General features: G+C 38.1%; 1 long non-coding RNA gene and 1 other non-coding gene across 3 annotated transcripts in view; one reads left to right on the top strand and one right to left on the bottom strand.

The window, feature by feature from the left end:
- Positions 1–24,450, bottom strand: part of LOC105715718 (uncharacterized) — a 38,095-nt gene extending 13,645 nt beyond the window's left edge. Inside the window, exons 1-4 of one of the 2 annotated variants that reach the window (XR_001107110.2) lie at positions 24,362–24,450; positions 2,671–2,728; positions 1,348–1,432; positions 711–856 (exon numbers count right to left, since the gene is read on the bottom strand). This is a non-coding gene — a long non-coding RNA (uncharacterized LOC105715718). Of the gene's footprint in view, positions 1–710; positions 857–1,347; positions 1,433–2,670; positions 2,729–11,415; positions 11,492–24,361 lie in introns of those variants that run through there. The other variant, XR_010339477.1, reaches the window with a different exon arrangement.
- Positions 16,431–16,532, top strand: LOC135271425 (U6 spliceosomal RNA). Its single transcript, XR_010339568.1, has one exon. It is a non-coding gene; the product is annotated as a U6 spliceosomal RNA (small nuclear RNA).
- Positions 24,451–25,232: the final 782 nt, after the last annotated feature.

Raw genomic sequence — 25,232 nt, 5'->3', positions numbered from 1 at the left:
CAGAAGTCTTCTGTCTTGGCCAACAGTGCTGGAGTTAAGTCCTACATTCTGTGTGGTAGGCCAAGAAAGAGGTAGTAACGTATTTTAATATTTTGACTCTTCTTTGAAGTCAATATGAGTGCAGGGTGAGGTGCTTTGTAGCTATTAAATATATCTATCAAATAAGACATTTTAGCTCCTGAAAAAATTTACCATTTAAAAAAACTTACTACTGTTCTCAGTTCTGATTCTAGGCAGCCACTATCTTGCTAAAATAAATAGAATCAATGTTTGACGACTTTTAGGTTGCACTCATAATATGCCGGATTTTAAAGTAGCCCAGACAGTCATGAGGACCTCTGAATTTTCAGCCTAACTTAATATTTCCCGAAAGGTCTGCCAAAACTGCAGAGGGGGCATGCCAATTTGAAGTGTGTGTGAAGTTGGGAGGAGACGGGGAGGCCTTTGCCTCTTTCTGTTCCAGATTAGGATACATAAAGAGTCAAATTTACTCTGGGTTGTCCTTTGCTAGAAACTGACAGCCCAGGCAACTAACTCCTGGCCTCACTGGAAGTTGCCTTAAAATCGAAGAACCTGTCCTTGTAGGGAGTAGGAAGGAAGGGGGTCAGAGACAAAGGGGCTCGTTTGCATGTATTTCCCAGGATCAATCATTTGTTCATATAGCTGGCTTTACAAGTAGATTACAACTTAAAGTGTTTGTGAAAAATTACCTCCTTTTTTGTCTTCCAAAGATGTTTTTAACATGGTTCCTCAGTGGGGGCCAATGGTGGAAATACCAATAAAACCTGCTGTTCGAAGAGCCAGTCCTCCCTGGGTTCTGCATCCAAGGCTATGCTGTGCTGAAAGCATCCTTTTCCTGTGTGCCATAGAAGTAATGGTTCATTCAATTTATTCAGCCTAAAGGATATATTAATTGTATCATTAAATATTATTTTTATTTGCATACAGAGGGTAGAAAAGTTGAAGTGTTGTTAAATATTTCTGGGCTCCTGTTCTGTCTCCATAACTGAGGTATAATTTTAGAGCCAGGTGGTCAAGAGTGTTGGCTCCAGCCCCACTGCCTGGGTTTAATACTGAGCTTTTTCTTTCACTAACTGTAACCACATTATCCAACTTTTCCAAGCCTCAACTTAGCCATTCGTAAACTGAGAATCATCATAGTACTTCCTTGTAGGGCTACTGTGAAGATAAAGAAGATAGTACCCAAAGTGTTTAGCAGATGTGCCAGGCACATTGGAAGCAGACAGTAAATGTTATCTATTATCAACTAATGCGTCCTTTGGATAAGAAAGGCATTTCTACTCTATCAAGAGGCAAAATACTGTAAAATCAGATTATAACAGGTACCTGGACATCTTCCTTTTGGTGACCCAAGTTGATGGGGAATTGTGGAAGGTAGCGGTGGTTTGAAGCTGTTTTCTCCCTCTCATCTCTTAAGGGAAAAGAGAAAAGAAGAAGAGTCGCCTGGCTCTGAGAAAACCAGGTCAAGCTTTGTTTCCCCTTTAGACATCCTGTGTATAAATGCATATCGTGATTCCCAGAATTTCTTCATGACAGCTCCTGAGTTAATGGTCAAGGAGGATTTCTCAGGCTAGGCATACACAGATCTGCCTCAGAAGAGATCGCCAAACAGTTCCTATTTTTGGCCTTTGGCTTAGAAAAAAGGGACAAACTGCTTTTTTCAGAAACTTTCTGGGACATTAAACAACTTTTTTTTTTTTAAGAAGAGGAGATTGTTTAAAAAGGAAACAGCCTAGAAGGCTGTCCAATTTCACTCTATTAGGATGTAATGTTTTTCTCTCATGTCCTCATTCTTAGACATGATTCTTCTTATTTTTCTAGTTTGTCTCCCAGAATATATAAGAAACATAAAGAGCCAATAGGAGGGCACTGAATTTTTCCATTGGCTTTTTGACCATTGTCTGGGGGATTGATGTGGCTGTTGTGGCTGGGGTTTCACTCTGCAATGCCTCAGGGCTGTGTGTGTGTGTGTGTGTGTGTGTGTGTGTGTGTGTGTGTGTAAGATGAAATCAAATCTGGGCTGGTCCAGCTTGGACTGGGAGTGGAATCTGGGCCATAAGTTGACAGAGGAAAAAGCATGCAAAGAGTTTGGACTTTTGGATCCTCTTTTCATGGCCAGGCTTGCTGTTTCATCTCTGCCTTTAACACCTTCTCATCATATTCTTAACTGTAAAGCCAATTCATTAACTTAAGGTTTGCCGAGAAGGCAGCACTGCTTCTGACAAATGGAGAATGAGTAGTTCCTTCTCACTGCCCTCTCAGTCGGAGCTAGCTACACTTCTGCCTGTATGGCATCTCTCAGACTCACTTCTTCTTCCGTATCCTCAACTTTCTCCTCTTGTGTTTTGAGAATTCTAAAATTTTCTACCAGGATGCCTATCTTCATTTCTCTTTCTTCTTCAGCTGTAGGAAGCCCTTCCAAATTTTCTCCACTCTGAGGCTTCCTGATATAGGACACATATAGAAAGTACTTTCACTTCTAGAGTCTCACCAAGAAAGGAGTTAGCAGTTTTGTTCATAACTAACAATCTCTTTTCCCTAAAAAGCAATAGTAACAATAACAATAATAGTGTCTTAGTCCATTTGGCATTGCTATAACAGAATACCACAGACTGTAATTTATTTTTTAAAAAGAAATGTATTTCTTACAGTTCTGGAGGCTGGGAAGTCCCAAATCAGGCAGCTGCATCTGGTGAGAGCCTTCCTGCTGTATCATAATGTGGCAGAGGGTATCACATGGTGAGACAGAGCAAGCATGTTAGCTCAGGTCTCTCTTCCTTTCCTTATAAAGATATCAATCCCATCATGAGGGACTCATGGTGACCTTTTTTAATCCTAATTACCTCCCAAAAGCCCCAGCTCCAAATACCACCAACATAGGAATTTGAGGACTAAGTTTCCAGCACATGAAATTTGGGGAACATATTCAAACCATAGGAAATAGTAACACACACAAAATTATAAAGAATCTACTCCATCTCTGTATTTTTAAAATGTCAAATAACATTTCAATAATTTAAGTAGGTGCTGAAAGACCTTGGACATAAAAACATTTCATTGTAAATGGTCATATTTATACATATAACAGTTCATGAAGAAGAAAAAACTTCTAATGAAATACATCAAAATATCCCCAAATGTGAATATTCTTGTGTTCTTTCATTCTATCATCATAATTTTTAAATATGCAATTTATTTATTTCTTATAGAGATAGGATCTTTCTATGTTACCCAGTCTAGCCTATAAATCCTGAGCCAAGCAATCCTTTAGGTCAGCCTCCTGAGTAGCTGGGACTATAGGCATGGGCTACAGCAGCCAACTTTCCTGGAAATTTTAACCATACATAGGAAGGTCATATTGTATTTTAATAAAGGGAAGCCTTTGGATCAGAGCAATCTAGGTTTAACAACTGACTTAGCACCCTAATCCTGAGCAAGCCACTTAGCCTTTCTAAGCATTGGCATCCTCAGCCCTAAAATGACCCTCTTTTTTGGTGAGCATTAAAGGAGAAAATATAGGCAAAGCATATGGTACAGTACTTGGTGCATAGAAGGTATTCAGTTAAAGACAATCCTTGTTTGTCATGTGCCAAAAATATAGGATAGGCACTAGGACAGAACAAACAGGGCTTCTGTTCCCATGGAGCTTATAGACTGGTGAAATGGCAGAGTTAACTAACGGCATACGGAGAACATCCTCCTCCCTTGGTTCTATTTTGCACGGAAGAATGTTTCCATGCAGCACAAAACAAGAGAAAAGAACATATTGGCAATTACCTGGTAAATTAACCAAAGGAAAAGGCCAGCCTTCTCTCTTTGCACACATTATACCCAGTGGCCTGTGACAGATGCGTAAGAGTTATACTTGAGTCTTGCCCCTAGAACCGTATCTTATCAGTCTCCAAGTCTAATCTATTCTGTGTTTTTGAGTCCGGTTCTTCCGTAGAAGGTTTTATAGTTTATAGCATCCTCTGTTTGGCCTGACTTGCCAAAACATCCTCCAGTCTGGTTTACCTAGATTCCCTTATAAAAATATTTATTGAGCACTTACTCTGTGCCAAGTGCTAAGAATAGAAAGATGAAAGAGAAGTGCTACGATACAGGTCTACATATAAAACCTGGGACTGTGAGGGAACATGACTATATGAATGTTGAACTCAGTAGAAAGATCTGTGCTGGAAAAAAATAATTGTGGGTGAATGAATCTCTCTAGGAAAACTGTGGAAAGAGAAAAGAAAAGAATGCTAAGAATTGGACTGGGAGTCTGAGCGTGGGGTAGAAGGAAAATGTAAGGTTAGGCAGAAAAAGAAGAATCACGGAGACTGAGAAGAAACAACCTGCAATATAGAAAGAGACACAGAAAACAGGGAGGTCAGAAAGCCAAGGCAAAGAATTACTTTCAGAGGGAGAGAGGGGTCAGAAATTTCTATCACAACTGAGAAATTAGATGAAGATACTGAAGTATTTGATTGAGAACCTTGACGTCCTTGGTGACCATATAGACATAGGTTCTTTTTCTTGGAGGAGGTGTAGTGGGAAGTAATTAAAAAATTTCTTTTAAATATTTAGATCACTACAAGGAACTCAAACAAATTTACAAGAAAAAAACAAACAACTCCATTAAAAAGTGGGCAAAGGACATGAACAGATACTTCTCAAAAGAAGACATTCATGCAGTCAATCAGCATATGAAAAAAAACCTCAACAACACTGATCATAAGAGAAATGCAAACGGAAACCGCTATGAGATACCATCTCAAGCCAGTCAGAATGGCCATTATTAAAATGTAAACAAACAACAGATGCTGGCAAGGATGCGGAGAAACAGGAGTGTTTTTACACTGTTGGTGGGAATGCAAATTAATTCAACCATTGTGGAAGACAGTGTGGCGATTCTTCAAAGACCTGGAACCAGAAATACCATTTGACCCAGCAATCCCATTACTAGGTATATACCCAAACAAATATAAATCATTCTATTATAAAGATACGTGCATGCATATGTTCATGGCAGTACTGTTCACAATAACAAGGAAATGGAATCAACCCAAATGCCCATCAATGATAGACTAGATAAAGAAAATGTGGTACATATACACCATGGAATACTATGCAGCCATAAAAAGGAATGAGATCATGTTCTTTGCAGGGACATGGATGAAGCTGAAAGCCATTATCCTCAGCAAACTTACACAAGAACAGAAAACCAAACACTGCTTGTTCTTACTTATAAGTGGGAGCTGAACAATGAGATCACATGGTTACAGGGAGGGGAACAACACACAGTGGGGCCAGTCGGGGGATGGGGTGGGGGGAGGGAGAGTAGTAGGAAAAATAGGTAATTTATGCTGGGTTTAATACCTAGTCGATGGGTTGATAGGTGCAGCAAACCACTGGGGCACACTCCTGTCTTTGTAACAAACCTGTACATCCCCTGTATGTACCCCAGAACTAAAAATTTTAAAAAAATTCAGATTCAGGGGGTACACGCGCAGATCTGTTACGTGGACATATCGTGTAATAACAAAGTTTGGGCTTCCAATGAACCTGTCATCCACATAGTGAACACAGTACCCAATAGGTAGCTTTTCAGCCCGTGTCCTCATCCCTTCCACCATGCTTTTGGAGTCTCCAATGTCTATCATTCCCATCTTTGTTTTCATTTGTATCCAATGTTTAGCTCCCACTTACTTATTTTTTAGAGAAGGGATCTTACTGGGCCACCCAGATTAGAGTGAAGTGGTGCCATCATAGCTCACCGCAACCTCCTGAGCCCGAGCGATCCTCCTGCCTTAGCCTGCCAAGTAGCTGGGATGACAGGCGTGCACTACCATGCCTTGATAATTTTTTTTTGTTTTTTGGGGGCTTTTTTTGTCTTGCTATGTTGCTCAGGCTAGTCTCAAACTCCTAGCCTCAAACAATTCTGTCACCTCGGCCTCCCAAGGTGCTGAGATTACAGTGTAAGCCACCTTACCCAGCCAGCTCCCACTTATAAGTAAGAACACATGGTATTTGGTTTTCTGTTTCCACCTTAATTCACTTATGATAATGGCCTCCAGCTCCATCCATGTTGCTGCAAAGGACATGATTCCATTCTTTTTATGACTGTGTAGTATTCCATGTTGTATATGCACATTTAAAAAAATCCATTCCACCCTTAGTGGGCACCCAGGTCGATTCCATGTCTTCGCTATTGTGACTAGTGATGCAATAAACATACGAGTGCATGTATCTTTTTGGTAGAATGATTTATTTTCTTTTAGATATATACCCAGTAATGGGATTGCGGGGTTGAAGATATATACCCAGTAATGGGATTCTGTTTTCAGATCTTTGAGAAATCTCCAAACTTCTTTCCAGAGTGGTTGAACTAACTTGCAATCCCACCAGCAGTGTATGAGCGTTCCCTTTTCTTCACAGCCCTACCAACATGTTACTTTTTGACTTTTTAATAACAGCCATTCTGACTGGTGTGAGATGGTATTTCATTGTGGTTTTGATTTGCATTTCTTTGAAGATTAGTGATAATTAGCATTTTTCATATGTTTGGTGGCCACTTACATGTCTTTTTTTGAGAAGTAATTGCTCATGTCCTTTTCCCACTTTTTAATGCGGTGTTAGGGTTTTTTTTTCCTATTAAGTACCTTATAGCTTCTGGATATCAGACATTTGTTGGATGCATAGTTTGCAAATATTTTCTGGACATAGTTTCGATGGAATGGGGGAATCAGAAGCCAGATCCGAATTGGACAAGGAGTGCATAGGATATGAAGAAATGGAGAAAGGTAGAATGGGCGACGAGAAGACGGAAGAGAGATAAAAATAGAAACACTAAGTGCCACGTGCCAAGTGACAGCTGGTGGTGTATATTATAGGCAGAATGGTGCACCAGCTACCTGCGGGGGTTCTGGAGCCAGACTGCCTTGGCTTTGAAAGCTGAATCTACCGTTTACTTTCTGTGTGACTTTGGCCGTTATTTCACCTTCAATACGTCAACTCCTTCAACCGTAAAATGGGAATAGTACTGGTATCTTCTTCATTGAGTTGTAAACATGAAAGGGAAGTTCCTGGTACATAGTACATGCTCAATACATTCTTTTATTATTCTCTCCAAAGTGCTATGGAAATACAGCATACGACTTGATTGATTCTGTTAGGTGAGCAGAATCGGAGAAAAATTTATAGAGGCATCATGGATGCTGATCATAAAAGGAAAGTTTTTTTTTAAGGTGGAGAAAAAAAATGAAAAAGCATGTTTGAGAAATGAGCACAAATTATATAAACAAAACAAGTAAATGTGAAATCACAGGGTAAATTTGGTCTACAACCACACCAGGAATTTGGAAAGATCTATTACTAAGAGATAAAGACTAAAATTAATTAATATCTTTAGTGAGGGAAAACTATGTAGTAAATTTATTATTTTTTGGGGGGTTAGCTTTCTATTTTCAGAGCAATTTGCCTGGCTTCATTAATGCCTTCATTCTTGCTTACAGCCCTTGTATATATCTGGATATGTCATAGTGGCCTCTTGAAAAGTTGCTTTAACTGAATTGTGCTTTGATGTGACTTAACTGAATCAAGCTATTTGTTTGTATCAGTAGATCAGTAAGAAATAGCCCAGTGAAATTCATCATCATAGTTTACTGTAAGGATATTGTTGAAAATGGGCTTCATTACCTTGCATAGTATTCGGTTTATGAGGATGCTTAGGAGACTGTCTTCCCAGTCTTAATATAAACAATAGATGTGCTTCAGTTGACCAAATGGTTTGATTTTACAATATAGGCACCATATTCCGTTTGGTCTTTGTGAAGACTGTTAGAAAGCTTAGAGTACATTTGTAGTTCACCCTAATTTAAGTACTGTAAATTTCATGTACTGGACTAATTCTGGTGCCATTTATATTCCTGTTCTCTATGTTTTTTCACATGTGCTCCTAATTAATGTTCTTTTGATATACTGTAGGTATCTTTTAACGCTACCTTAAATTCTTTTTTGAGGTAGAACACTAGTTTAAAAGCATGACATCTGAAGTCAAAATGTCTCCCTCCAAATTCATGTTTCACCACTTGCTGGCGGTACAACACTGGGCAAGTTACTTAATGTCATGAAACCTCAGTTTCCTTATCTGCAAAAAGGGGATAGCAGTTTTTACTTCAGAGAGTTTTGTGAGGATTAAAGGAGATAAGTCATGTAAATCACTGAGCACAATACCAGGCACATAGAAGCACTCACAAATTCATGTCCTCATTGTTACTAACATTATATAATCATGATATAAAAATACACATATATGAAAAAAATCCTGTTATAGCTGCTGGGAAATTAAAATGATCCTGCTTCCTTCAGGTTTATTTGAAATTCACATGCCTTGATATTCATGACAGGGAGCCAATTTCAGGAAGTAGATTTTCAAGTGTTAACAACTTAAATCAGGCAAAAGATTAAACTTGACAATTAGATCAGCAATAGATAGCTAAACAGAAATATAGTACTTTTTCGATTTGTGTCTGTCTTACTACATATATAAGTTAGTGTTCTATCTTTAGGCTGATGGGCCTGTTTACATAGAAGTTCTAGAAGCTAAATGTAAAAGATTATTCTATCTTGCAATTTAAATGAAATATTGCATAGATAATTTCAGACAGGAATTTTCCAGACAGCAAGAAATAGTTCTTAGCAACATGAAAAACCAGAAACAATGCTAGATCTAATTCTGTATGAGCACAGCCATGTGCTGAGTGCTCCATTTCGTTTTTAAGGACATAGATTTAATTTCATGTGACAATCTGGCATCAAAGATTTCCCCTGCTCTTTTTACTAAATAGCCTAGTAAATATGAAAATGCAATCCCAATAGTAAAAGATTAAATTTGTGATACTCTACTTTCAGAGCACCCAGGGTTATTATGAAGGCAATAAATAAACAAATGACATTAAGGAAAATGCCAACAGATATGTTGTGTGATATAAACACATCTAACACATAACTAATGAAAATCTTATGTGCATAATAAAATGTCAGTTTGTATATCTAGCTTGTTTCCTGTACCATCATATTTATCAAAGAAATATAATAACCTTTCAGGGTACTATAGTAATTTAATGTAATATTTTGATCTTTTTATCGAGGCAAGAGGAAACACTTTTCACATGAATAATAGGATTTTATTTTCTTCAGTACTGTCCAAAAAATCTTTTGAAGGACTCCTTAATTTTAAACAGTTAAAGTTATCAAATTTACTTAAAGGAATATGGATATAAAAACAATTCTTAGTAACCTATAGCTAAATATTTAAAAGTTATTTTGTTGTGTATAAAAAAATAACAAATGACAATTTACTACACAAACAATTTGATTTGAAGGCTGAATTTATTAATATTCCTAATGAATTCATTTATTTACATTACACAGCTTATTTTAGCTCTTGTGCTGTTTTAAAAATGGAATATTTCTCTATTTTAATAGCACATGACCAAATATTCTCTACTTAAAGTTCATTTGTTGATACCAAATTCTGCTTTGTGGTTTAAGAAAACTACATTATAGATTTGAGGAGTGCAGTGGCACAATCTCAGCTCACTGCAACCTCTGCTTCTGGGGTTCAAGTGATCCTTGTGCCTCAGCCCCCCCCAGTTAGCTAAGATTACAGGTGTGCACCACCACGCCCAGAACATTTTTGTATTTTTAGTAGAGACAGGTTTTCTCCATGGCCAGGCTGGTCTTAAACTCCTGGGCTCAATTGATCTACCCGCCTTGGCCTCCCAAAGTGCTGGGACTACAAGTGTGAGCCATTATGCCAAGCCTTCCTTTTATTTTATTAGTCTTCTTGAGCAATAATTAAAAGGACGAAATTCAGGGCATCTTTGATCATATGTTTCAAATTATTAGCCGAACATTGGATTAGCTCGATAACTTTTTGGATGTGCTGCTGTCTGCCGTGAGCGGACATCAGAGACATTAAGAGTCATATGTCGGCCAATTGAGTGGTTACCAAGTCACCTTGGGAAGGACTGCTCCTCCCCTTTCCCTTACATTTCTCATCTGTTCCCAAGAGAATAGGAATTCCCACCCTATCAGAATGGTGCTATATTAGTCCATTCTCACACTGCTATAAAGAACTACCTGAGACTGAGTACTTTATAAAAAGAAAAGCTTTCTAATTTATATATATATATATATAAAGGTTGACTCACAGTTCTGCAGGCTGTACAGGAGGCATGACTGGGGAGGCCTCAGGAAACTTACAATCATGGCAGAAGGCAGAGGGGAAGCAGGCACATCTTTACATGGCCAGCAGGAGACAGAGAGAGAGAGAGAGAGAGAGAAAGAGAGAGAGAGAGAAAGGAGAGGCGCCACACACTTTCAATGGAACATATCTCATGAGAATCTATCACTAGAACAGCAAGGGCAAAGTCTACACACATTACTCCATCACCTCCCTCCAGACCCCTCCTCCAACACTGGATTTATAATTCGACATGAGATATTTGGGTAGGGACACAGAGCAAAGCCCTATCAGGTGCTCATCAAACTTCTCAGATGCACTTATAAAAACAATTTCAAAAATTAGAATAAAAGTTAAAAATTATTCTAACTTTTCTGTTATTTTTATTGTTATTTGCATACAAGTCAGGATTATTGTTCTAGCTACTGGACAGAAAAACTACAGAATGTATGCTTTTCTAAAACAATGAATGCTTTCCTAAAGTCAACTCTGTCAGCCTGGGCAACAAAGTGAGACTCTGTCAAAAAAAAAAAGAAAGAAAGAAAAGAAAAATCAATCTTGGAAAAGGAATTACTCTCCCTAGGAGGATAGCAGTTCCCATATATGAAAAAAAAATATATTTAGAAAAAGAGACTTAGCAATGGCTAGATGTAATCAAGCTTCTATAGATCAAAGCCAGTTATCAGTGTGGTTGACAAGCACGATGAGAATGTAAAACGTTGGGTTCTCTGTGCCTACAAGCAGCAATACCAGAATCCTGCAACTCCCAGATGTCTTTTCTCTTGCAGTGTCCCAGAGAGCTCACACAATGTCTTTGATGGTGATTTAAAATGTCTGGAGACACCTACAGATAACGCCCTCCTCAGCCCCACGTAGTCTTACTCTGCTTCTTTTCATGGCTGGGGCAGACGCTAGGGTTTGCCTCTGCGTGCTGGAGGTGGCTCTCCAAAGTCCCTACCCTGATGTCTGTTACTTCTTTTTAGCAGAAGCATCTGCCTAGGCTGCTACACTCCTTTTGTACCCAGCACTTCCTCTGGGATTACTCTTATGGTCCCTTCTAGTATTCATTTAATTTTCTGTCTTCTCTTCCAGACTGTAAGCTCTATGAAAGCACAATCTGTTGCTGTCTTTCTCACACCCAGAAACAGAAAGAGATACTTCACCATATTTTTTCTTTGCCATGTTGCCCAGGCTGGTCTCAAACTCCTGGCCTTATGTGATCCTCCCATTTCAGCCTCCCAAGCAGCTGGGATTACAAGTGTGAGGCACCAGCTGCTTAACCATATTTGATGAACCAATGAAGGAATCGCTCTTGCCAGTGCTTTTTCAGAAGGGCAGAGGGCTGTCCTCCCACCAGAGCTGCGGTTTGTCACAGGCTCCTAGAAAACCACATGGGCCCTTCATGCCATGGGAACTTTTGTCAAGTTCCCGTGGGTCTAGGTTGGATGACATTTGAGAAGGGCAGAACAGTCACTTCTGCAAAAAATTAATCAATGCCCTAAGTCAGAGTCCAGACACTTTGACCCTTACCTTAGAGCAGCGTGTGGCTCATCTGCAGCCGATAACATGGAATTGGAGGTGGCTGCTGTCCTTCCTCTCTGTTGGATAGTCTTATTCCAAGAACTGAACCATCAGTCTCAAAATACGGAACTAAAAGAAATGATTCCGGCATCAGACTGCTGAGGTCGAAAGCCAGCTCCATCATTCCTGGAGGTGACTTTGGGCAAATTAATTTGTCTTGATAAATCTCAGTTACTTCGTCTGTGAAGTGGGGCTGTACCAGTCTACCGCACATGGGTGTTGTAAGGATTACAGCAGATAAACCTTGCAAAATATCTGACGCAGTGTCTAGCACAGTGTGTACTAAAATGTGAAGTATCATTCTAGCATCATAATCTTACTGTAGCTAGAAGGAGGCCCTCATATGCTGGAAGTCCCTGAAATGTGCCACAAAAAGGGCTCACTTCCGGAGATTTTACACACACACACACACACACATACACACACACACACGCATGCACATGCACACACTCACACACACGTACATGTTAATATAGTCAAACAAGGAGTTAGCATACTTTTATTGGAAAATGAATTAGTTGAATTAAGAAAAGCAAAGATATGTGTGCATCAGGAGTTCATGACCTAACCAGAAATAAAACCCCACACAAGCAGAAATAGTAAATAATTTATTCCCCACTGCCGCCCCGCCCCGCCTCGCCCCTGCCAAAAAAAAAAAAAAAAAAAAAAGGCAACTCCTTGGCTGCCGGCCCACTGAACTGCAGCAACCTCTGTGACTGAGGACACTGCTCTTTGCCCTGGCATCGCTTCTTAGCTGCTGTGAGATGGGAGACCTGGGAACACATTTTTTAAAAACTGAATGAAAAACATATCAGAGTCCCCAAGAAATTATAACTTCGTGTCTTCTACGGTGATATGGGCTTCTGAGTACTCATCTCTGGAGGCCAAAATACCCTAGCTGAAGGATGAAAGGTCTATCCCATCTGGAAGAAGCCTAAGGATTTCTTCAAGAAGCATCTGCACAGCTCTTCTCTGTGCAGATGGTAGCCTGGCCAGTGCCATAGTGAGACTAAGGGATGGGTCATTTCACCACCACCCAGCCTCCCCAGGGAATAGAACCTCCTGTTTGCAAGCTCATGAATATCGATGAGTTCAAACCATACTCCAAAGAGTCAGAACATGTTGCAAAAAGCAAATTGCAAGTTGGTTCCTAAAGCTTGGGCAAAGGAGAAAATCATCTGAGTCCTGGGGCTAGGCTGGGGCTGGCACAGTGCCTGAGCCTAAACAGGAGAGTGGGGAGAACCTTGGCTCAAACCTCTTGTGGATCAAGAGGAGAGGAGGAGGAAGCAGGAGCCCAGGGGAGCTTTTAGTTTACAATATAAGATGTCAATTTCCAATTCTTTGTTGCTACCATATAGAAATATAATTGATTTGTGTATGTTGACCTTGTATCTTGTGACCTTGTTTAAATTTGCTTCTTAGTTAGCTGTGGTTACTTTTTGGTAGAGTCCTTAGGATGTTCTGTATCAGCAGCCACATTGCCAGTGCGTAATGACAGTTTTACATACACATTTCTAAAGACAGGATTTTTATTTTGGTTTCTTGCCTTAGAACATTAACTGGAAACTTGCATTCAATAGAAGTAACAAGAGGGAACATCTTGCCTTCTTCTCAATCTTAGGAGAAAATAATTCAGTTTTAAATTATGGTATTAGCTGTAGGTTTTTGGTGGATTTCCTCTATCACATTAAGGAAGTTTTCTCCTATTTCTAGTTTGCTAAGGATTATTATTACTATTTTTAAAAATCATGAATGAGTATTTAAATTTGTCAAATGTTTCTGTGAACCTTTTAAGATGAAACTATATGAGTCATGTAGTTTCTCCTTTTTAGTCTGCTAGTATTATAAATTATGTTTATTGATTTTTGTATATTGACTCAATATTACATTTCTGGGATAAACCCGCCTCGTTCATGATGTATTCTTTTATTACATGTAGCTGGATTTGATTTACTGAAATTTTGTTAAGGATTTTTGTGTCTGTGTTCATAAGAAATATTGGTCTGTAGTTTTCTAACGTTTAAATTTCTGTTTCTAGTGTTATCAGGGTAAAACTAGCTGCATAAAATGAACTGGAAAGTCTTCTTTCTGTAGTTTTGTGTAGGACTGGTTTTATTCCTTCCTTAAACATTTGGTAGAATTCATCAGTCAAGCCTCCGGATCTACGGGTGTTCTTTGTAGAAAGGTTTAGGACTACATCTTCACTTTCTTTAATAGAAATAGGGATAGTTAAATTATTTCTTTTTGAGTGAGCTTTAGTTGTTCTAATCTTTCAAGGAATGTATTTTTATCTAATTTGATAAATTCATTGTTTCAAATTTATTCATAACTTTTTTTTATTATCCTTTTAGTAGTGTATTGAAATTGTTCATTCTGGGTACTTGTAATTGTGTGTTCTTTATCTATTTTTCTTGTTTAACTTGGCTAAAGATTTACCAGCCGTATTTTCAAAGACTGACTTTTGGTTTCATTGATTTTCTCTACTGTTTGTTCATTTATTATTCTATTGATTTCTGGTTATTTCTTCCCTTCCGCTTACTTTGAGTTAAATCGCTCATTTTTTCTAGTTTCTTAAGGTGGAAACTTAGATATTTAGTTATAAAGTTTTCTACTTTACAACATAAGTATTTAAAGTTACAAATTTCTGGCCAAGTGCAGTGGCTCGTGTCTGTAGTCCCAGCACTTTGGGGCACCAAGGCGGGTGGATTACCTGAGGTCAGGAATTTGAGACCAGACTGGCCAAGTGGTGAAACTCTGTCTCTACTGAAAATACAAAAATAAGCTGGGCGCGGTGGCTGTAGTCCCAGCTACTCCAGAGGCTGAGGCAGAAGAATCGCTTGAACCTGGGAGGTGGAGGTTGCAGTAAGTGGAGACTGTGTCACTGCACTCCAGCCTGGGGGACAGAGCAAGACTTCATCTCAAACAAACAAAAAAGTTACACATTTCCTTTTTAGCACTGCTTTAAATGATTCCCACACTTTTTGTATGTGCTGCTTTCATTTTCATGCCATTCAAAATATTTTCTTATTTAACATGTGATTTTTTTTAAAAAAATCAGATGGAGTTTTGCTCTTATTGCCCAGGCTGGAGTGCAATGGCGCGATCTTGGCTCACTGCAACCTCCACCTCCTGGGTTCAAGCGATTCTCCTACCTCAGCCTCCTGAATAGCTGGGATTACAGGCACCTGCCACCAGGCCCAGCTAATTTTTTTTATTTTCAGTAGACACATAGTTTCACCATGTTAGTCAGGCTGGTCTCAAACTCCTGACCTCAGGTGCTCCACCCACCTCGGCCTCCCAAAGTGCTGGGATTACAGGTGTGAGCCACCATGCCTAGTTGTGAAATTGTTGTCAGAGAATATACTTTGGAAATTAATCCTTTAAATGTTATTGAAACTTGTTTTTTGGACCCAATATGATCTACCTTGGTAAATTCTCCACGTACACTTGAAAAGAACGTCTATTCTGCAGTTGTTGGGGGACTGTTTTTTAAATGTCAATTAAGTAGTTAATAGTGTTGTTCAAGTTTCGTGCATCCTTATTGGTTTTCTTCCCACATATTTTAACACTTTTTAGGGAGGAGCATTGAAATTTATAACTGTAATTGTGTCTATTTCTTCTTCTACTTCTATTAGTTTTTGCTTCATGTATTTTGAAGCCCTGTGAGCATTGTTTTCTGCTTTCTTTCCCATTACAATCCCCTGCTATGGAATCTACTTTGTATAATATAGCCAATTATCTTACTTTTGCTTAATGCTCGCATGACATTATGTAATTTTTTGTAGCATTTTGGGAAATGCTTTGTTCTTCTTCCTTTTTTAACCTGTCCATGTCTTTATATTTAAAGTCAGTTTCTAATAGACAACATACATATAGTTAGGTCTTGCTTTTTTATCCAGTCTGACAATCTGTCATTTAATGGAGTGTTTAGACCATTTACATTCAACAGAAATATTGACATAGTTGGGTTTCAATCGACCATATTGTATTTGTTTTCCCGTCGTCCCATCTATTTTATATTTTCTTTTCCTTTCTTCCTTTATTCATTTGTACTAATCAAATATTTTTTAGATTCTTTTTTCTCCACTATTGGCTTACTAGCAATACCTCTTTTGTATGTTTTTCTTAGTGGCTGCTCTAGGGTTTACAATATTTAACTAATCACAGTCTACTTTCAGATATCATTATATCATTTCACATGACATGTAAGAACCTTACAAAGCAGACTTTCATTCTGCTACTCCTGTCCTCTGTGTCACTGTTGTAATATATCTTACTTTTGTGTAGGCAATGAACCCCACAGACTTTGTTATATTTACTTTAAATAGTCAAATATTTCTTAAAGAGATTAAGTAGGAAAAAATGTTTTTATGTTTGTCATTTCCAGAGTTCTTTATTACATTGTGTGAGTTAAAATGTTTATCAGTTATTTTCTTTCTGCCCAAAGAGATTCCTTAAACATTTCTGCAGTTCTGCTGGTGATGAGATTTTTGTTCTCATTTTACTAGGAACATCTTGCTTTTTCGTTTTCTTTTTTGGTACAATATGATTACATTTATAATATTGGAACATGTATGTTTAAAAATGCATAGAATACTTGCTTCAGCAGCACATATACTAAAATTGGAGTAATACAGCCAAAATTGGCTTGGCCCCTGCACAACGATGCATGCAAATTCAAGAAGAGTTCTACATTTTTGTATTTAATGCAATAAACTGTGCACTTAAAAACAGATTTTATGTTATATATATTTTACCACAACGAAAAACATAGAAATGGATCAAGAAGTACATGTACAAAACTGTTAATATTGGCTTACTCCTTGGAAGAGGAGGTGAAGCTAAAAGACGACTTTCAGGACTTTTAAATTCCAGTTTTTAAACTTTTATTTGGAAATTATTTCAAACATAAAAAATTTGCAATGGTTTACTCCGATTCACATACTGTTGACATTTTACCCCATTTGCTTCACCATTTTCAGTCTCTTTTTATACATACATTAAAAAATGTCATCTATATCTGCATATGTATTTGAGTATAAACTATATATATGTGTATATATATTAATGAAGTATTTGAGGGCAAAATACTCAGCATATTGCCTAAAAAGGGATTCTCCTCTCTACATCCTTGCCAATTCTTGTTATCTTCTATCTTTCAGGTAACAGCCATCCTAACAGGTGTAAGGTAATATCTCATTGAGGTTTCAATTTGCATTTCCCTGATGATTACAGATGGTGAGAGCGTTTTTTTCTTTCCTTTTTGTTTTTTGTGATGGAGTCTCACTCTGTCACTCAGGCTGGAGTGCAGTGGTGCAATCTTGGCTCACTGCAACCTCCACCTCCCAGGTTCAAGTGATTCCCTTGCCTCAGCCTCCCAAGTAGCTAGGATCACAGGCACCCACCACCACCTCTGGCTAATTTTTGTATTTTTAGTAGAGACAGGGTTTCACCATGTTGACCATACTGGTCTTGAATTCCTGATCTCAGGCGATTCACCCGCCTCGGCCTCCCAGAGTGCTGGGATTACAGGCATGAACCACTGTGCCCTGGCTGAGCCTTTTTTTTTTTCCATATACCTAGTAGTTATCTGTATGTCTTCTCTTGAGAAATGTCTATTCAGGTCATTTGCTAATTTTTAAAATCAGGTTATTTGTCTTTTTACCTTTGAGTTATTTGAGTTTCTCACATATTTTGCAGGCTGATTATGGTTTGCAAATATATTTTCCCATTCTGTAGGTTTCTCTTCACTCTGTTAGTTGTTTTCTTTGCTATGCAGAGGTTTTTAGTTTAATGCAGTTCCATTTGTCTATTTTTACTTTTGTTGCCTATGTGTTTGTGGTCATATAAAAAAATTATTGCCTAAACTGATGTCATGGAGCTATTCCCCTATGTGTTCTTCTAGTTTTACAATCGTAGGTTTTCTATTTAAGTCTTTAATCCATTTTGAATTGATTTTGTATATGGTGTGAGATGAGGGTCTAATTTCAATCTTCTGCATATGGATATCCAGTTTTCCCAGCATTGTTTATTAAAGAGACTATCTTTTCCCCATTGTAAGTCCTTGGTATTTTTATTTAAAGTACATAGACTATAAATGCATGGATTTATTTCTGGGATTTTTTTATTCTGTCTCATTAGTTTATATGTCTGTTTTTATACCACTGCCATGCTGTTTTTATTACTATAGCTTTGTAGTATATTTTTAAATCAGTTACTGTGATGCCTCCTGCTTTGTTCTTTTTGCTCAAAAATCCTTGGGCTAATTATATTTTTGTGATACATAACATTTTAAAATTTTCTGCTATTTTTGTGAAAAATATTATTGAAATTTTGATACTGATTACATGGAATCTGTAGATCTCTTTGGATATGGGCGTCTTAAGAATTTCAATTCTTCCAATCCAGGAATGTAAGACATCTTTCCATTTACTTGTGTCTTTACTTTCTTTCATCAGTATTTCCCTCCTCTTTCGTTTTTTGGAAAAGCTTAAGGATTGCTATGAGTTCTTTAAATGTTTGGTAGAATTCAGCAGTGAAGTCATTAGGTCCCAGGCTTTTCTTTGATGAGAAACTTAACTACTGATTCAATTCCCTTACTTGTTATTGGTCTGCTAACACTTTAATTTCTTCATAATTTAGTCTTATAGTTGTATATGTCTATTAATTTATTCATTTTTTCTAAGTTATTGGATTAGTTCACTTAACACTGACACAATACTTTTATCTAATCTGCCATTTGTATTTCAATTTTACTGACTGATGTGATGATATGCTTCGGCATTTTCTTCTCTCATGTATAGGATCTAGCCGCTGGTGAGGGATTGAATTTAAATGAATAAACACCATGGCATCTGCACCCAGTGGAACACTAAATAGCAAGTCTCCTTAGCCTCCTTTAATCTGAAACATTTTCTTTTTCTTTTCAAAATGACATCAACATGTTTGAAAAATGCAGTCTGCCCCTCCAACACCTTTTAACTAAAACACCCCTCATTTTGTGCTTGTCTGAAGTTTCTGCATGGTTTCATTTAGGTTATGCTTTCTCAGCCAGAATACTACATACGTGAGTTTCTGTCTTTCACAATTGCAGGCACATGATACTCACTTGTTCCTCTTTGGTGATGTTAATTTGTTATTTCAAATAAAATAAATCTTCATGTTTTATTTTTAAAATATCACTTAAGTTACATTTAAATATATATGTAACTTAACACTATATTTAAATATCATTCAGAATATGTAACAGCAACCCGAGGAGTGACGATTTTGGAAATCAGCTTAACAATCTCATGAGGCATCTGGTTTTACTCACTCGAGATATGCTTTTGTTAGTACAGTGCATAGTTTTTTTTTGCCAAATTTTGTTCACTCATTTTCATGTATATGAATATACAGCCTATAAAATACTTACAAGTAAACAAAATAAAATGCAAAAATCATATTTTTAACTTGTTTTTTTTACCTCTTCATTATTTCTTTCCAATTTTAAATTATTTTTTGTATGCAGCCATTTAGGGTTTTCTGTACACATACACAATACAAACTGAAATATGGATTATTATTTTTTTTAATGGAGATTTGCTCTGTTGCCCAGGCTGGAGTGCAGTGGTGTGATCCTGGCTCACTGCAGCCTCTGCCTCCCAGGTTCAAGTGATTCTCCTGCCTCAGCCTCCTGAGTAGCTGGAATTACAGGGGCCCACCATGACACCTGGCTAATGAAATATGGATTTTTAACAAAAATGTCACAGCATATTTTTCGTATCATCTTCTATGCTTACTGATATTTTTGGCTGAATTTTGACTGTCAGATTGTATATTCCTACTTCATTCTTTTTCCCCAAGTTGTTACTAAAGTAACACATACATACAGAAAATGCAAAAAATGATACATGCTCATCTCCAAGAACTTTCACAAACTGAACACACCCACGTGCCTAGCACTGAATCAACACACAGAATATCAGCCACATCTCAGAAGTACTTTTTGACGCCATCCAGTTCTCAAAAGAGCACCCACTGTTTAATAGCACCACAGATTCATTCATTTTGATAATTTTATAAAATGAATTATAAAATTCTTTTTATATTTTATGTAAATGGAACCATGAATATGGACTCCCTTGGGCATAGCTTGGCATAAGGCCTGTGAGTTTCCTCACTGTTGTGTGGATTGTGGTTTGTGTATTTCTATTGCTATCCAGTGTTCCACTGGGTGCAGATGCCACGGTGTTTATCCATTTTTCTTGTCGATGGACATTTGGGCAGTTTCCTGCACAGAGCTCCTATGACTCCTGGGACTAAGAACATTTTGAGAACCTACCTGGTGTAGATGTTTGTGTGGAGGGGAACAGGGTAGCTACACACACAGCTTTAGTAATGCTGCAAAACAGTTTCCCAATGTGGTTTAATTTAAACTCCACCACGCACACATGAATGGTGTGATTGTCCCATGGACTTGCCAGGACTTGAAATTGCTCTCTTTTTCATTTCAGCTGAACTGGTGTGTGTAGAATTGTATCTCATCATGATTTAAATTCACGTTTTCCTGAAGATGAAGAAGTTAAACGTCTTTTTATATTTCTATTGACCATTTGGATACTCTTTTTTTGTGTAGTGTCATTCAAGTTTTTCACCCATTTTTCTAATGGGTTTTCAGGACTTTTCTTTTTAAGTGGTAGGAATTTGTTTTGTATTCTGGATTTCTGTGCTTTATGGGATGTATATAATGCAAACAGTTCTTAGTTTGTGGGGTTATCAATCCCTTATTCTTTAATTATGTATTTTGATGAGCAGTAGCTTTCACATTCTTTATTATAATCAAATTTATCTTTTTCCTTTGTATTTGGAATTTTATTGCATTAAAACAATAGTTTTCCTACTCAGCTGTTGTAAAACCACTCTTCTATCTTTTCCTTATAAAAGCCACTCTTCTTTTATAGTTAGAAATGACATGAAGAATATAAGAAATTAACAAGAGGAGCCCGGGAAAATGTGATTAGTGACATAGAAGAGAGGCCAAAAGAAAATGTCTCAATAAAAGCAACAGATGAACGGGAGGAAACTTAAACAGAGTTTAAATGACACTTGGGACACAATTAGTGTGGCGGATACGGGAACTCTCTGTACTCCCTGCTCAAATTTTACTGTGACCCCAAAACTAAAAATAAAAGTTATTAATTAATAAAAAAGGAAGCAAGCTAGAACTTCGGAAATAATTAAGATAGAAAAGGAAATGCACAAACATGTTCTTCATAGATAAAAGATATAAAGCCACAGTTTCAAAAAGTTGGATGTCTGAGGAGGAAAATAAGTACACAGGAAATAATATTGAGCTACATCATAGTCTGAAACCCGAAGATAATGAGAAAGATGGCTGACAGCTGACATCTCAACATATGCAGGGCCATTTAAAATATAGTTTCGTTTTTTACATCAGTTCCAAGTTCACAGCAAAACTGAGCAGAACGTAGAGCTTTGCCCCCTACTCCACACGTGCACAGCCTCCCCCGTTATCAAAAGCTCCCAGCAGAGTGGTACACCTGTCACAATTGATGAACCTATATGCACACATCACTGCTACCTAAAGTCCACGGTTTACATTAGGGTCCAGCTGATATGGTATGGATATTTGACCCTGCCCAAATCTCAGACTGAAATGTAATCCCCAGCGTTGGAGGTGGGGCCTGGTGGGAGGTGACCGGACTGTGGGAGTCAATCACTCATGAATGGTTCAGCATCATCCCCTTGGTTCTGTTCTCATCGCAGTGAGTTCTTGTGAGATCTGGTCCTTTAAAAGTGTGTGACGCCTCCCCCCTCACTTTCTCTTGCTTTTGCTTTCACCAAGTGAAGTGCCTACTCCCGCTTCACCTTCACCCATGAATAAAAGCTCCCTGAGGCCTCCCCAGAAGCTAAGCGATGTTGGTGCCACGCTTGTACAGCCTGCAGAACCATGAGCCAATTAAACCTCTTTTCTTTATAAATTACCCAGCCTCAAGTATTTCTTTATAGTAATGCAAGAACGGGTTAGTTACCAGCTGATGGGCTTTTGGACTGGTTCTAATTTATGGTTATTATGGTAACGCTGCTATGTGTGCAAGTCTTTGGACAGATGTGTTTACATTCCCGTTGGACTGGTACCTATGAGTGCAACTGCTGGGTCATATCGTGTCTGTTTAGCTTTTTAAGAAACTGCCAAATTGTTTTCCAAAGACGCTGTATCATTTTGCATTCCCATCAACTATGTATTTATATTTTTACATTAATTGTAAGCAAGGGAATTTTCATAAACTTGCTGAAAATTCTTATCTTAGATACTGCCAGATCACTGTCCTTGGACTTCTGTTCATTTTTGACTGAAGCAGCCTTTTTCTTCACGAGTAGTTCAAAGAGAAAATAAGTTTTAACTCAGAACAAATCTAAGAAAAAAAGACCCAGAAAATTGTTTTCTCTCTCTCATTAGAAAATGGAAAGACACAGATGACATTATTAAAGGAAGGACTTTCTAGCTTCAGTCTTCAAAAATAAAGGTCTTTTGCACTAGAAACCTGAATTTACACTCTCTACTATGGTAAGGCAAAAATTGATATTAGTTTATGGAAAGAGATACTTCTTTAAACCTGAGAAATGAACTAAAGTTAGGATAGGTCATTAACTTCACCTTTTGAGAAATCAGAAGATAATCTGAGATCTAAAGACCTCATTTTACTTATTTTTTGAGACAGAGTTTTTCTATGTCACCCAGTGTGGAGTGCAGTGATATGAACATGCCTCACTGCAGCTTCAAACTCCTGGGCACAGGCGATCCTCCCATTTCAGTACCTCAAGTAGCTGCGACCATAGGCGCCTGTTACCACGCATAGATGATTTTTATTTTGTAGAGATGGGTCTCACTATTTTGCCCAGGCTGATCTGAAACTGCTGATCTCCAGCAAACCTCTTGCCTCGGCCTCCCAAAGTAAAGATTTTAAAGAGGAGAAAGCTTAATAAAGTTCCCAAGTTGTTATTTTTATTTTGAAAGGGTCATTGTAATGGTGGCAAAAAGATAATCCTAGAAATAAAGAATAATCCTGAATTAGTAGCTGCTAATTCAGCACTTTCACCCACAGTGGAATGAACGCCAGATCTTCCTGCAATGCCCTAAAACACAACTGTACAAAGTTACAGCCTCTTGAGAACCAAAGTCTGCTTTTTCGTGGCCATGTTGAACGACGTCACCCACATGGTACATGGGGGATATCGCAGGCATCAATATGCACCCCAGGAAAATCACTATCAGTTAACAGACTGTCAGTTAACTTGTAAACTAACTTCAGCTAAACTTTACAATAAAAAAAGGTTATAATAAAATAATGTTTTTACATCCCTTTTCAATGTCTGTTTCCTCTGTGCTTCTGATACTCACCCTTTTTTGCCCCATCCCAAGTACATAGTTCATGCATCATTTTATTGGGTCTGAATTCAGCCAAGATATATGTGTGTGTGTGTGTGTATATATACACATACATATATATATAGCTATATATGTATATATAGCTGTAAAACTCTTTGATAAAAGTTTCACTTAAACTTTTCTTAAGCATACATCTTGTGCTTCAGGGAAATAAATGAGTATTTGGGCAGTAAGGGTGTTTTCCTAATATCCTTCAAAATACATCACATGGGCAGGTAGGCAGGTAGTTACTTTCTCTTGGGTCCAACCCTCATGAGGTACATATATACATGACTTACTGGGTCTACAGTTTTCAAGTTTTTAGTCTTTAAAAAAGAGGGTCTGGGAGTGGTGGCTCATTTCTGTAATCCCAGCACTTTGAGAGGCTGATGCAGGTGGATCTCTTGAACCCAGGAATTCTAGGCCAGCCTAGGCAACATGGTGAAACCCCATCTCTATAAAAAATACAAAACTTTGCTGGGCATGGTGGTGCACACCTGTGGTCCTACCTACTTTGGAGGGTGATGTGGGAGGATGGCTTGAGCTCAGGAGTTCAAGGCTCCAGTAAGCAATGATTGCACCCTGCACTCCGGCCTGGGTAACAAAGTGAAACTCTGTCTCAAGAAATTTAAAAAAATAAGCTGCAAATATTTCCTGAGATCTTAGACTATATCTGGAGAAATGGAGTGGGACTATTTTATCTGCCAGGATATCTATCTATCTATCTATCTATCTATCTATCTATCTATCTATATATCTATCTACCTACCTATCTATCTACCTACCTACCTATCCATCCATCATCTATCTATCTATCTAATCTACCTAACTATCTATTGGTCACCTGTAAATTTACAGAGACATAATTAAGTACAGAGTAATTAAGAAAGGAGAAAAATGGAAGGATAAGATAGTATGTGCCCGGAAGGAATGTACGATATACACAGCTGGCAAGATGTGCCTATTCTGTTGTGCCCACTTTTAATTAGCATTCTGTGTAGTTTCCTTATTTAGAAATCATCTCTTCCTGACACACACACACACACGTGTGAGCATGCATGCACATATGCACACCACATTGATTTTTAATGACTTACTGGGTCTGCAGTTTTTAAGATGCACACCACATCCTTTTCAAAGTCTACAGCTGTTCGAGTCCACGGATGGGAGGATATTGAGAAATGCTATAGAAGAAACATCAAGATGTTAGTACTTCTGTGTTTTGGGCAATATGTTGATTTCAAGAATGGTCCCAAGGTGTTCATGACTGCCTGTGTTTGCTCTGGGCTGGCCATGTGACTTGTTTTGGCCAATAGGGATCGTGGCAAACATGATGCAATGGACAGTGGAAAAATAATTAATGCACACCTGGGACACTGGTAACTCCCATTTTTCCCTCTTGGTTCTTTCTTTTCTTTCTTTCTTATTTATTTATTTGATTTTTGGAGACAGAGTCTCATTCTGTCACCAGGCTGGAATGCAGTGATGCAATCTTGGCTCACTGCAACCTCTTCTCCTGGGTTCAAGTGATTCTCCTGCCTCAGCCTCCTGAGTAACTGGGACTACAGGCATGCACCACCACGACCAGCTAATTTTTGTATTTTTAGTAGAGATGAGGTTTCACCATGTTGACCAGGATGATCTCAATCCCTTGACCTCGAGATCTGCCAGTCTCGGCCTCCCGAAATGCTGGGATTACAGGCATAAGCTGCCGCACCTGGCAGGTTCTTTATTTTCTATCTTTAGACAAAACAGCAACTTTTATATTTGCAACAGAACAAATAAAACTGACTTGTGCTTCTAATTTAGTCATTGTTGTAATAGACTTTTGACCATTTTATGACATTTCCTGTAATTACAGAACTTTAAGTTTCCCTGGGAAATCTGAGAATGGCAGGTGCCTCTGCCCTTCATTTGGTGGCGTGTTGGTAAATGTTCAACCACTAGTTCTTTGAGAAATGTAAAAGC

The sequence above is a fragment of the Aotus nancymaae genome, unplaced genomic scaffold (assembly GCF_030222135.1).
Source record: "Aotus nancymaae isolate 86718 unplaced genomic scaffold, 86718_ANA_hifiasm-v0.15.2.pri h1tg000077l, whole genome shotgun sequence".
NCBI lineage: Eukaryota > Metazoa > Chordata > Mammalia > Primates > Aotidae > Aotus > Aotus nancymaae.
This window is presented reverse-complemented; position numbering and strand designations above follow the sequence as displayed.